We start from the raw sequence: 14,996 nt of genomic DNA on the forward strand, positions 1-14,996 counted from the left end.
TAAGCAGGGGACGGGTAAAGGATTGATGACGGCCCCAGAAGGTAAGCAAGAGAGACCTCCCTCCCTTCTCCGCGACGACTCCAAGTATGCATTGGAGAAGCTGTCGTCCATCATCACGGCGGAAGACTATGAAGATCTTGGAAACCATTCGATGGAGGCCATGGGGGAGACGGGCCTCTTTGCCGTCGCTCAGGTTGGTTATGTCCGTCAAATAAGTTTATTTTTCTTTTTCGTTGTTATTTACATTATGTGACGGTCTCTTTTCTATTCGCAGTCCTTGGTCATGATGAAGGGACTACTGGACCGGTGTCTCAACCGTGAGAATACCTTGGACCGGGTGCGCGCGAAGGCGGAGCAGACGGAGGAAGAGCTCGGACAACTCCATAAATGGTGGTCCAAGATGGAGAAGAAGCTGGAGCTTTCTGAGAAGGCAAGGAAGGAGCTGGAGGAGAAGACGGCCTCTGCGCTGACGGCCATAGAGAAAAAAGAGGCGGAGATCAAAGAACTCAAGGAAGAGATCCGTCATGCGAAAGAGGTAGCCGTCGAGGAGTACCGATGCTCGGAGTCCTGTTTGGGCGAGCTGTCGGACTCCTTCCTTCAAGGCTTCGATGATTCTCTCCGTCAAGTCAAGAAGGCCTATCCAGAGCTGGATTTGTCAATGGTCAAACTTGAGAACCAAGCCCAGACTTCTGCCCTCCCCGTCGCCTCCGAAAATACGGAGGACCTCTTTGGCGACGGCGCTGCTCAAGGAGACGGAGAGTCCGTCCCGTCGAAGGATGTCCAAGTTGCTGAACAAAAGGAAGATTAACGTCTATGTAATTCATTTTGAGGACAATCCGTCCATTCTTTTTTTTTTTTATTCACATTTCAAGACAATCTGTCCTTTTTAATTGTATTAAACATTTGCCTTTGGGGCTTTTGGCTTAATGTTCACATATGCTTTTTATAATTGTTTGGTACTCTGTTTAAAGCTCCGTCCTCCTTCTTGAGGAAGGATTTTTGTGAGAATATTTGTTTATCTGTGATACTCCGTTCACATTGCAGACTTGTTATCTTGTGTTGATTGAGCATTTACATCGGTGAGGATTTTCCTTTTCCGTCTGTTTTGAGAGGTTTATTATGAGGACCGTCCACTTTGTGGCGTTGTACATCATTTTTAAATGTATCGCGTATTTAATGGACTTGTAGAAAATTTTAACGTAGCTAGTTGTCCGTCCACTTCGCTTACACGCTCTTCTATTATTTCCGTCTGTTTTGTGGACATGTATTTCAACATCTTAGTGATCCGTCCACCTTGGGGACAGTTTTTCAATCACCTTAGTGATCCGTCCACTTTGTAGACAGTTTTTCATCACCTTAGTGATCCGTCCACTTTTCGGATTTATATCATCACCTTAGTGATCCGTCCACTTTGTGGACTCATGTTTCATCACCTTAGTGATCCGTCCACTTTGTGGACTCATGTTTCAGTCCACTTTTTGGACTCATGTTTCATCACCTTAGTGATCCGTCCACTTTGTGGACTTATGCTTCATCACCTTAGTGATCCGTCCACTTTGGGGACAGTTTTTCATCACCTAAGTGATCCGTCCACTTTGGGGACAGTTTTTCAATCACCTTAGTGATCCGTCCACTTTGTAGACAGTTTTTTCATCACCTTAGTGATCCGTCCACTTTGGGGACAGTTTTTCAAGGTGATCCGTCCACTTTGTAGACAGTTTTTCATCACCTTAGTGATCCGTCCACTTTGTAGACAGTTTTTCATCACCTTAGTGATCCGTCCACTTTGTGGACTCATGTTTCAGTCCACTTTTTGGAAGTGATAATCTTCGTAGGCTTATCCGTCCATCTTGTGGACCTGATTTTGTATCCGTCCATCTTGTGGACTTCAAGTGATCATCCTTTAGAAGGATCCGTCCATCTTATGGACTTTATTTTGCATCCGTATATTTGGTGGACCTCAGTTATTTTGTGGGCAATTGTAATGACATCCAAGTAGAAAATCAAAGTTGATAGAAATGCGTAAAGGAAAAGTGCCTGCCCCCCCGGGCTTAAAAAGGCACGACAAGATTGTAGCAAAAATAGTTAAACAGTTAAAAGAAAAGCTAATAATGCCAAAAAGTCTTAAAAGAAAAACTGGTTGTCGTGTCACTATTACTGGTAATATTTCCTCAAATGCTCGGCATTCCATGGATGCGGTAGCTTCTCTCCGTCTGTTGTCTCCAGGTGGTATGTTCCTTTCCTTTTCCACGACGTAACTCTATAAGGTCCTTCCCAGTTGGGGCTAAGTTTTCCCTGTGTAGGGTCTCTAGTTGCGCCCATGACCCTCCTGAGTACGAGGTCTCCTACTTGGAAGTTTCTGTGTCGGACCCGGGAGTTGAAATGTCTGGACATGCGATCCTGGTATCTAGCGATCCTTTGCTCTGCTGCCGACCTAACCTCATCTATCAGGTCCAGCTGTAGCCTCATGGATTCGTCATTCCTGCTCTCTTCATGGTTGTGAACCCTGTAGCTTGTGAGCCCAACTTCTGCTGGGATGACTGCCTCGCTCCCGTATGTCAGTCGAAATGGCGTCTCTCCTGTCGGGGTCCTCGCCGTTGTCATGTATGCCCATAGTATGCTCGGCAATTCTTCTGGCCATATACCCTTTGCCCCCTCGAGCCGAGTCTTGATAATCTTTAACAAGGATCGGTTCGTGACTTCAACCTGGCCGTTAGCCTGAGGATGGGCGGGTGATGAGTAGTGATTTTTTATTCCTAGCTGTGTGCAGAAATCCCGGAAGTGGCCGTTGTCGAACTGCCTCCTGTTATCTGAGACAAGAACTCTAGGAATACCAAACCTACATACGATGCTCCGCCAGACAAAGCTTCTAATGTTCTTTTCTGTAATGGTGGCCAAAGCTTCCGCTTCTACCCATTTTGTGAAGTAGTCAATACCCACTACCAAGAACTTTAGCTGCCTTATCGCCGTTGGGAAAGGTCCCATGATGTCTAGTCCCCACTGAGCGAACGGCCATGGAGCCGTTATAGGGGTTAGTTCTTCAGCTGGCTGTCCGATAAAATTGCTGAACCTCTGGCATTTGTCACAGCTTTTAACGTAGGATTCGGCATCCTTCTGCATGGTTGGCCAGTAATACCCAGCTCGTACCAGTTTGTGTACTAACGACCGTGATCCAGAATGGTTCCCGCATATCCCTTCATGTACTTCCCTCATCACGTAGTCTGCCTCTTCAGCCCCCAGGCATCTAATATAAGGACGGGAGAAACCTCTTTTGTAAAGAATATCCTTTATTAAGACGAATCTCGCCGCTTGGACTTTTAGCTTTCTTGCTGCCTCCTTTTCTTCTGGCAGTAACCCGTCCTTTAAGTATGAAGTTATCTGCGTAGTCCAGTTTCTTTCAGAGCGTATCTCCTGCATGTTGTCGGGGTCTATTAGCGGAAAGACTTGAACAAAGGAAAGTACATTACCCGGTGCCGTCATATGTTCTGCTGAAGCGGCTTTGGCTAGCCGATCGGCGAGCTCGTTTTCTCCCCTGGGGATCTGGACGAACATTGCTTTTAGCCCGTCGACTCTCGCCCTTACTTGATCAAGGTATCTCTTCAACCTTTCCCCTTTGCATTCATAATCTCCGTTTACTTGATTGGTCACGACTTGAGAGTCGCAATGCACGACCACACTTTCAGCTCCAGCGGCTTTGGCTAGGTCGAGTCCTGCTGCCACCGCTTCGTATTCTGCTTCATTGTTGGTGATGGGGAAGTCGAGACGGACCATACATTCAATCTTGTCTCCTTCAGGTGACAGCAATACTATGCCGACTCCTCCGACTCGCTTATTGGATGATCCGTCGGTGTAGATGTTCCACTGGGGGGGTTCTTCTGCCCCCTTGTCCGCGTCCCGCGTAAACTCTGCTATGAAGTGGGCTATAGCTTGTCCTTTAATGGCCACACGTGGTCGGTACTTGATGTCAAACTCACTCAATTCTATTGCCCACAGCGTCAGTCGACCCGCGGCTTCAGGATTACTCAGTGCCTTTCGCAAGGGCTTGTCGGTCATTACGTTCACGGTATGGGCTTGAAAGTAGGGCTTGAGCTTGCGAGCCGCCGTGACCAACGCATAGGCGAGTTTCTCCATAGGTTGGTATCTTTCCTCGGCACCGCGGAGCGCCCGGCTGGCGTAGTACACGGGCTTCTGTGCCCTGTCCTCCTCTCTGATTAAGGCAGCGCTGACGGCCACCGGGGAAACAGCCAAATAGAGGAAGAGTTCTTCTCCTGGTTGCGAGGGGCTCAGTAGAGGTGGTGAAGATAGATAGGTTTTTAACTCCTCGAAGGCTCGCTGACACTCGTCCGTCCACTCGAATGACTTTTTCAATGTTCGAAAGAAGGGTAAACACTTGTCCGTCGCTCTCGACACGAATCTATTCAATGCCGCTACCTTGCCGTTAAGGCTCTGTACTTCCTTCACGTTTCTCGGGGGGGCCATCTCCATTATGGCTCGGATTTTGTCCGGGTTAGCTTCAATCCCCCTTTGAGATACCATGAATCCTAGGAATTTGCCTGCCGTTACACCGAACGCGCACTTTCCCGGGTTGAGTTTCATGTTGTAGGATCGAAGCGTGCCGAATGTTTCCTTGAGATCTTCCAAGTGGTCTTCCTCCTTCCGGCTCTTCACCAGCATGTCGTCGACATAGACTTGGACATTCCTCCTGATTTGCTGTACGAACATCTTGTTCATTAGTCTTTGGTATGTTGCCCCTGCATTCTTCAGGCCAAATGACATTACTTTGTAACAGAAGAGTCCTTGACTGGTTACAAACGAAGTCTTCTCCTGATCGTCCTCATGCATGCGGATCTGGTTATAACCCGAGAAAGCATCCATGAAGCTTAGCAATTGGTGTTGAGCCGTCGAGTCTACTAGGATGTCGACCCTTGGAAGGGGATAGCTATCTTTGGGGCATGCTTTGTTAAGATCGGTGAAGTCCACGCACATCCGCCATTTGCCGCTCGTTTTCTTCACCATTACCACATTCGCCAGCCAATCGGGGTAGTAGACTTCCCTGATGAAGCTTGCCTCTTGGAGTTTGCGGACCTCTTCCGCTATTGCTTGGTCTCGTTCCGGGGCGAATACTCTCTTCTTTTGTCGGACGGGTGGGAACGAGGGCAACACATTTAACTTGTGTACCATGACCGAGGGATCGATTCCTGGCATATCGTCATGGCTCCAGGCGAACACATCCTTATTGCTCCTCAAGAATGCTACGAGCTCTTGACGGATTTCGGGTTTGGCAAGCGTTCCGATCTTGGTGGTTCGATCTGGATTGGAACTGTCGAGAGTTATCTCCTCTAGCTTCTCTGTAGGTTCTGCCGTCGTTCGGTGTTCTTCTATGTTCAAGGCCTGGATCTGGTCTTCCACCTCCATCATAGCTACGTAGCATTCTCGTGCGGCAATTTGACTTCCGCGTAGCTCTCCTACCCCATACTCCGTTGGGAACTTGATCATCAGGTGGTAAGTTGATGTTGCCGCCTTCCACGAGTTGAGCGTGGGTTGTCCAATAATAGCATTGTAGGCTGACGAGCAATCAACCACCAAGAATGTTACGTCCTTGGTGATTTGTTGGGGGTAATCTCCTACTGTCACCGATAACGTGACTGCGCCCAAAGGGAATATTCTACTCCCTCCGAAACCAACGAGCGGGGCGTTTGTCGGTATTAGCTGCTCCCTATCAATCCTCATTTGTTGGAACGCCAGATAATACAAGATGTCGGCCGAACTACCGTTGTCGACCAACACTCGGTGGATGTTGTAGTCGCCTGCCCGCAAGGTGACGACGAGGGCATCGTCGTGTGGATGGTGTAGGCGTCTTGCATCCTCTTCCGAGAACCCGATAATGGGGCCTTCCCTTCTTGCCATCTTTGGCACTGTACCCGCCAACTGGACATTCTGTACCATCCGAAGGTATGTTTTGCGGGCCTTTTTCGACGATCCGGCCGCGGCTGTTCCTCCAATTATCATCCTTATTTCCCCTAACGGGGGCCTTGGTCGCTTGTTTTCTCGACGGGGGTGTTGTTCTTGTGGGTGTTGCTCCGTTCTCTCCTTGCTGACGAACTTCTTCAGCTTCCCTTGTCGGATAAGGGCTTCGATTTGTTGCTTCAAGTCGTAGCAATCGGCCGTGTCGTGACCATGGTCACGGTGGAAGCGGCAATATTTGTCTCTGGACCTTTTGTTGGGATCACTCTTCAGCTTTCCCGGAAACGTCAGGGATCCTTCGTCCTTAATCTGCATTAGGACTTGGTCTATCGAAGCGGTCAACAGAGTGAAACTTGTGAACCTTCCGCCCATTGGTTTTGGACGTCTCTCCTCCCTCCGATCTCCCATCCGTCCTTTCTTCCGCCCCTGGTCCTGTCGGGGGTCCTCTTGTCTGTCTCTTTTCTTGGGTCTGTCTTCTCGGGCTAATAGTGCGTCTTCAGCATTCATATACTTGGTGGCCCTGTAAAGCACCTCCGACATGGTCTTTGGGTCGTTTTTGTATAGGGAAAACAAAAACTTACCCCCCTTCAGCCCGTTCGTGAACGCTGCCACTAGTATCTTGTCATCGGCTTCGTCGATCGAGAGCGCTTCTTTATTGAAGCGTGATATGTAGGCCCGTAACGTCTCCTCCTCTCTCTGCTTGATGTTCATTAAACAAGCTGTGGATTTCTTATACCGATGTCCTCCGATGAAGTGCGTAGTGAATTGAGCGCTCAGCTCCTTGAAGGTGCCGATGGAGTTTGGTGTTATCCGGCTGAACCAGATCCTTCCTGCGCCCTTTAGGGTTGTAGGGAACGCCCTGCACATAATTGCGTCTGCCACTCCCTGAAGGTGCATCAGGGTCTTGAAGGTCTCTAGGTGATCGAGAGGGTCCTTGATTCCGTCATAACTATCCATACTTGGCATGCGGAATTTACTTGGCAGGGGAAAGGAATTGACGGATGCCGTAAATGGCGAGTCAGTCCGGTTGACAAGGTCGTTAAGATCACTGGACACTCGCCCCTTGAGAGCGTTCATCAGTACTTCCATCTGTTCCTTCATCGCCTGCATCTCCGCGATGATGGGTTGTGGAGCTGTATCCGTCACTGAAGGGATGCTAGCGTCCCGTCGCACTTGTTTGCTTGGGGCGTTACTCTCTTGTGGTCCGTCATTATTTCTCCTTTCCGCACTGTTCCCTTCTTGATCTTCTCCTTGGCTATTCACCGCCGCACTCTTTTGATTCAGCTGCTCTACCAGGTCGTGGTTTTGTTTGGTGAGGCGCTCCACGGCTGCGGTGAGCGTCTTGACCTGTCTCTCAAGGGCAGTCGTGGGGGCTTCTTCTTGGACGTCATTTGTGGTTGCCATCGAGCGCGTGAGTACCATGTAACTCTTTTGTCTAGGAAGCGATAATGTTACCGTACCCGTTTCCCACAGACGGCGCCAACTGATGACGTCGAAAATTGTCACCAATGGGTCACACCGTACTCGCGACTCGAATCGAACCTGCACGACGAAACAATCGAAAGAATCCTTTAGAGAGCACCGGTGTGGTGCCGGCCAAAGGCTCTCCGACGGTCAAGTTAGAATTCCTCTGTTTTACTTAGTGCGTTAGAGAGGGTTCATTAAAGGCTCTCCGACGGTCAACAAATGAAAATTGTTTTCAACGGGATATACCCTTCCCCATGTAATTGGTTATTTAGCTGTTATGGTTCAAGTAAAAAATTCTTTCTTTTTCTTTTTTTTTTTCACTCAAAAGTATGACTGGAAGTTATCAAATTTATTTATAAAAAAATAAATAAATAAAAAGAAAAAAAAAAGACCCAAGAAAAACCCTCTCATCCTGGCATCTTCTAGGACTAAAGCATTGAAAATGAGAGCTGGGAGAAAAGAACATTCATAGAAAGCTTCTAAAAATTATGATTTCCACACAGAAATCAAGAAACAAGCTACTGCTACCTGAATTTTTTTTTTTTTTTTCTGACAATCTCACAACTGCTACAAGAGGAAAAATTCAGACATAAAAACAGAAAAACACAAAAAACCCAAAAATTAATATTACTTTTCTTCCCCTTTTCCACTGTTTTACCATCACTCAAACACAAATTGAACACAAACCAAATATAAATTTAATATTAAAAAAAAAAAAAGAAACAGAGAATTCACAGAGAGTATTGAATAACAGAAGAGTGAGACCTTTAGGATCACGTTGTCATGGTCGATGAGATGAAGAGAGAGAGGGGCAGTCAGTTGAAGAGGAAAATAGAGAAAGAAATTATTTGACAATTACGGAATTACCCAACAGAAACCTACACTTCTATAAAAGGAATTTAATTCTCCTTCGTTGATTTTGATTGGGTGAAAAGTGAAAGAGATGATTCACTTGCTTTGTTAAAAAAATGAGAAAGATAAATTTCATTTTAATAATTGGAAAAAAAATAGAAAATGTTGATTATATAAACTTAATCACAACTCACAAGCTTGGTCACACAAACATAAGGAAATTTTATTTTTTTTAAATAAAATACCTTAGATGTTATTTTTTAGATTTTTCATCTTAAAATTTATCAATACGATTACTTAATTAAAAAATACACTTTTATTCTAAAAGAAAAAATACATATGAAAAAATTTTAAGAGGATAACCTAAGAAACAACACTTAAATACTGTGCTTAAATTTTACCCTTCTTTTTTGTAATTAGTAAAGAATAAAAAATTTCCCAACACATATATTACAGGTAACATGAACCAAACCCATTTAACAATAATATCTCACAAACATATAAAATTATTTAAGGAAAGCTGAAACGTTTGACAATTACCCGACAATTGGACTTTTAGTAGGTCCAATAGAAACCTACACTTCAACAAGTGAAAGAGATGAGTCACTTGCTTTGTTAAAAAAATGAGAAAGATAAATTTATTTTTAATAGTAGAAAAAAAAATAGAAAATGTGGTTTATATAAACTTAATCACAACTCACAAGCCTGGTCACACAAACATAAGAAATTTTTTTTTTTGGAATAAAATATCTTAAATGTTATTCCTTAAGTTTTTCATCTTAAAATTCATCAATGTGATTACTTAACTAAAAAATACACTTCCATTCTAAGAAAAAAAAAATGCATATGACAAAATTTTAAAATGATAATCTAAGAAATAATACTTTAGTATTGTACCTAAATTTTGCCTTTTTTTGTAATTAGTAAAGAATTTTAAAAAAATCCAATATTTATATTATAGGTAACATAAACCAAACCCATTTAACAATAATATCTCACAAACATATAAAATTGAATCAAGTGCAAATGAACAACTAAATAGGACTAAATTATCCAACTCCCCCACATTTTTTTTTTTTTTTTTTTTTACTACATTTGACATCTATATGAAAATTTTGAATTTTTTTTCCAAATAACCTTAAATATTAAACAATTTCGTTAGTTGTCACATTTCAAAACAATTTAGGAAACTAGCATCTCGAGTGTCTAAAACTCGAGTTCCAAGATAAAACTCAAGTTTCTAAGTCTCAATTTGTATGTGGTGGCATCTGACATGAAAAAATATCCACGTGGAACTCAAATTTTTCAGACTCGAGTTTCACCATTTTATTTTCCTTCTTCTTCCTCGCGTCTCTTCTTTCTTCTTCGTCCATCTAGCATTCTTCTTCGTTCTTCAACGTTGCAAATCTAAACACTAGATCGTCCAAGTGCCCACCTAGCATTCAATTGTCCAATCAACCAAATCGGCTCACCCAGCATTCAATCATCCAATTGACCAAATCGTCTCTTCGTTCTTCCACTGGTCTTTGGAGCTCCAGATCGTTCCTCTTCAGATCTATTCTTCCTCTATTCTTCTTCAGATCGGTCTTCCTCTGTTCTTCTTCAAATATGTTCTTCTTCAAGTACAAAAATCGAGTCTTAAAGACTCAGTTTTGCTTTTTAGAACTCGAGTCTATAAGACTCGAGATCTATGTGGCATCATACGTCCAACTCACCAAGTGGGAATTGAGTTTTTAACCCTCAAGTTTTAAACTAAAATCGAGTCTATAAAACTCGAGATTTTAGTTTGCAAAATTCTTTCAAACGCATGTTAACTTATGATATTCTTTCTCCTTACTATGCTAGTCTGCAAATTACCTCTGAAAAATTTTAAGAAAGCAAAACAACCTGGAATTTAAGAGTAGTAATAGAAAAACACACATACAAAAGAACAAATTTACATAAATAATTATCAATACTTACATCAAGAAGATTCTAAGTTTTGACTTCAAAACACATCTAGGGAAGTTTTCAAGTTACCCTTAGTCAAAAATTGGTAAAGCTAAGTCCATGTGAAATATGATTGTTATACCATTGTGCCTGTTAAAGTGTGCTATGTAAGACCTTAGCGTCTCATCTTCTTACTGCTTAATGCTTATCAAGCATGCTGTAGACTTCTTATACCTGTGTCCCCCAATGAAGTGCGAAGCAAGCTGGGCGCTTAGCTCCTTGAAAGTACTGATGGAGTTAAGCATTAGTCTGCTAAACCATATCCTTGCAGGACCCTTCAGCGTGGTGGGGAAAGCTCCGCATATGATCTCGTCGGGTACCCCCTGAATGTGCATCAGGATCTTGAAGGACTCCAAATGATCTAGAAGGTCTTTGTTTCCATCATAGTTTTCCACCTGCGACATACGGAACTTTGGTGGAAAGGGGAAGGAGTTGACGAACACGGTGAACAGCAAGTCGGTTCGATGGACCAGATCATCAAAGTCGTTGGACACCCGTCCTTTGAGGGCGTTCATCATGACGTCCATCTGTTCCTTCATCGCCTGCATCACTGTGACAATGTGGGGTGGAGCCATATCAGTGACGAATGGACGGCTCATATCTTGTCGCTCTGGTCTACTTAGGGCATTACTACCTTTCGGCCCCTCTTGGTCTCTTCGCTAGGCACTGGTACCTTCTTGGTCCTCTTGCTGAGTGTCGTGACCCGCATTCTTCTAGCGTAACTACTCTTCCAAATCGTGGTTTTATTGAGTAAAGCGCTCCACAGCTGCGGTGAGAGTCTGAATTTGTCTTTCGAGGGTAGTTGGGTGTGGTTCATCTCCCTGAACGTTATTGGTGGTCGCCATCGAGCGAGCAAGTACAATGCAACTCTTGGTCCGGGAAGCGTTCGTATGGCTTTCAGATTGCTAAGAATAGCACAAAACGAGTTTTCCCACAAATGGCACCAACTGATGGTGCCGAAAAAATCACCAATGAGCCACACGGTCCTTACGTGCTCCTGACAAGAACCTGCACAACGCAAAAGCTGAAGACCTTAAGAGGAGTACCGGTGTGGTACCGGCCAAATATCCTCCGATGGTCAAGTTAGAGAAATCTCTTGTTCACAACTCTAGAGTGTCAGAGCTGAGGGGGAAATTGTGCGTACCTTTGTTTATGAGGGTTTTGGGGTTTTTATAGTAGTGTAGGGCCGAAATCCATGCCTTGATCCAGAAGTTCTTTCCTTATAGGAGAGAACCTCTTTAATCCATGTATCTTCTGGAATTCTTTCCTTGTAGGAGTTTCTCTTGATTAGAGGTAAGCATGGGGTGCAAGATATTTCCTTATACACGCATGCGTGGAGACCAAGCAAGGCCACGTCAGACTCGTCAGAGATTCATATTTCCCCTTCAGCTTATTCTCTTTAGCTTATCCTCTTCAGCTTACTGTCTCCAGCTTACTATCTTCAGCTTACTGTCTTCAACTTACTGTCTTCAGCTTACTCTCTTCAACTTACTATCTTCAGTTTACTGTCTTCAGCTTACTGTACCCAAGATGCAGTTGTCAGGTATTGGGTGGAGTTGTAGACTTTACAACAAGGTTGTCTCTTATAAGTGAAGTTGACAACCTTGTTATGTCCATCGCCTTTTGTTTCATCATGGGTTAATTACAAAATTACCCTTATCAGCTGCCCCCTACTCCATAGCCTTGTCAGCTTTAGCTGACGGGTTATGGAGTTAATGTCGTGGAAGGGTCATTTATGTGTGATGCCTCAAGATATGTTTTCACAAGTTTAGAGACGCACCTGTCTATTTAGTTATAGATCCGTCTATTTGTTGTGGTTTGTAACCTTATCCTGACGAGATGAACCTGCTTACGGACTTAATCATGGACCCGTCTGCTTAGTTAGGTCCGTCCACTTGTTGTGGATCCATCCATTGTTTTGTGGACTTTATTTTATTAACCCATCTTCGTGGGATGAACCAAATTACAGACCTGTCTGTGTTTAGGTCTGTTCATTTGTGGTGGATCTGTCCACTGTCTTGTGGACTTTGTAATGAGGTCGCTCACTTTGTGGATTTAGTAATAATCTCATCCACTTTTGTGGGGTCGTCCACTTTGGGGACTTAGGCTCATCTACTTTGTAGACTTGGTAATATGCCCGTCCACTTTGTGAACTTAGGCTGGTTTGCTTTGTAAGCTTGGTAATGGTTTTTGTCCAACTTTTGGACTTATATTAAACTTGTCTACTTTGTAGACTTTGGTGATAGGCCCGTCCACTTCGTGGTCCTAGGCTTGTCTACTTTGTAGACTTGGTAATAAATTCGTCCAATTTGTGGACTTAGCAGTAGACTCGTCCATTTTGTGGACTTAGTAATAAATTCGTCCACTTCGTGGACTTAGCAATAGACTCGTCCACTTTGTGGGCTTAGTAGTAGACTCGTCCACTTTGTGGACTTAGTGATAAATTCATCCACTTTGTGGACTTAGTAGTAAACTCGTCCACTTTATGGACTTGGTAGTAGACTCGTCCACTTTGTGGACTTAGCAGTAGACTCGTCCACTTTGTGGACTTTGTAATAAATTCGTCCACTTTTGGTAGTAATCATGAATTCGTCCACCTAAGGACTAACTAATTCCGTCCCCATAACAAATACACCAGTTATTTCTAAATAAACTCCTCTTATTATGATGAATGCATATATAAGTAGAAAATCGTTCTAAAAAGAATAAACTTCATTCCTTTGGGCTTAAAAAGTACTTGTAGGCAAAAGTAAACTAAGATAAATGACTAAAAGAAATAAACTGGGAATGAGGAGTAGCGTTCTTCATGCCATCTTCTACTGGTAGTACTTCCGGAGATGCTCGGCTTTCTACGGATGGTGTAGCTTCTGCTCGTCAAGTGTCTCCAAGTGGTAGGTGCCTTTCCTTAGCCTTGGCAGACCGTCAAGTTTTCAAGGGTGCCAATCTTGGTTGTTCGCTCTGGTCGAGAATCATCAAGAAGTATATCTTCAAGTCTTTCAACGGGCTCTGCCATTTTCCGATGTTCTTCTATGCTCATGGCTTGGAAGTGGTCATCTATTTCCATCATGGCTACGTAACACTCGCGTGCCACCACTTGATCTCCCCGCAACTCCCCTATTCCATAATCAGTAGGGAACTTGATCATTAAATGGTAGGTTGAGGTTATAGCCTTCCACAAATTAAGGGTAGGCCGTCCTATGATGGCGTTGTAGGCAGACCGTCCTATGATGCTCGGCTTTCTACGGATGGTGTAGCTTCTGCTCGTCAAGTGTCTCCAAGTGGTAGGTGCCTTTCCTTAGCCTTGGCAGACCGTCAAGTTTTCAAGGGTGCCAATCTTGGTTGTTCGCTCTGGTCGAGAATCATCAAGAAGTATATCTTCAAGTCTTTCAACGGGCTCTGCCATTTTCCGATGTTCTTCTATGCTCATGGCTTGGAAGTGGTCATCTATTTCGATCATGGCTACGTAACACTCGCGTGCCACCACTTGATCTCCCCGCAACTCCCCTATTCCATAATCAGTAGGGAACTTGATCATTAAATGGTAGGTTGAGGTTATAGCCTTCCACAAATTAAGGGTAGGCCGTCCTATGATGGCGTTGTAGGCAGACGAGTAGTCAACCACGAGAAACGTTACATTATTAGTGATCTGTTGGGGATAGTCGCCCACAGTTACAACCAAAGTGACGACACCAAGGGGGAATATCCTCGTCCCTCTAAAGCCAATGAGCGGAGCGTTAGTTGGAACTAGTCGCTCCCTATCAATCCCCATCTGCTGGAATGCGAGGTAGTAGAGGATGTCAACAGAGCTACCGTTGTCAACCAGAACCAGGTGCATGTTATAGTCTCCTGCCCGTATGCTAACGACGAGTCCATCATCATGTGGATGGTGAAGACGTCGTGCATCTTCTTCCAAGAATTTGATGAGGGGGGTAAGTTCCTATTTTCACTATACAAGAACGACCCGAAGACTATGTCGGACGTGCTTTATAGGGCAACCAAGTACATGAATGCTGAAGACGCGCTTCTAACTCAAGAGAAGAGAGAAAGGCAAGAGGATAAGTGACAAGACAGAGGGCGGAAGATGGCAAGAACTGGAGACGCTGGACGAACAGAAGCTACACCACCCATGGAACACCAAGCACCTATGGAAGTACTACCAGTAAAAAGGATGGCATGAAGAGCAGCACCCCTTTATTTCTAGTTTACCTTAGTGAATTTTAGCTATACTCCTCAGTTTTTCTATTTACTTTAGTTTTTGCTACAATAACTCTTTTAAAGCCCGAAGGGCAGGTCTTCGTTTTCTTTTTAAGAACTACTTTTTCTATGAATGCATGGTTTATTGTAATAAGAGTTTATTCAAACATGGCCAAAGTCGCCTACGGGTGGACGTCACCTACGGGTGGACGGCCACTACGCTAAGTCACCTACGGGTAGACGCATGGCCAAAGTCGCCTATGGGTGGATGCTCACTATGTTAAGTCACCTACGGTAGATGCGTGGCCGAAGTCGCCTATGGGTGAACGGTCACTACGTTAAGTCACCTACATGTAAACGCATAACCGAAGTCGACTATGGGTGGATGATCACCATACTAAGTCGCCTACAAGTAGACAACCAAAAAGGTGACAAGGCACCAAAATTTAGTCACCTCAATTAGTCCACGACCCCAAGTGGACAACTCACAAGGTGACGAGGTACCAACACGTAGTCACCTTAACAAGTCC

The 14,996-nt window shown here is 44.2% G+C and overlaps 2 protein-coding genes across 22 annotated transcripts in view; one reads left to right on the forward strand and one right to left on the reverse strand.

The window, feature by feature from the left end:
* Positions 1-14,996, reverse strand: part of LOC126720431 (disease resistance protein RUN1-like) — a 186,940-nt gene that overhangs the window by 154,173 nt on the left and 17,771 nt on the right. The gene's annotated exons all lie outside the window — the stretch shown is intronic.
* The window catches only part of LOC126720434 (uncharacterized), a 101,339-nt gene that overhangs the window by 4,286 nt on the left and 82,057 nt on the right, over positions 1-14,996 (forward strand). The window lies entirely within an intron of this gene.

The sequence above is a fragment of the Quercus robur genome, chromosome 4, assembly GCF_932294415.1.
Source record: "Quercus robur chromosome 4, dhQueRobu3.1, whole genome shotgun sequence".
Lineage (NCBI taxonomy): Eukaryota > Viridiplantae > Streptophyta > Magnoliopsida > Fagales > Fagaceae > Quercus > Quercus robur.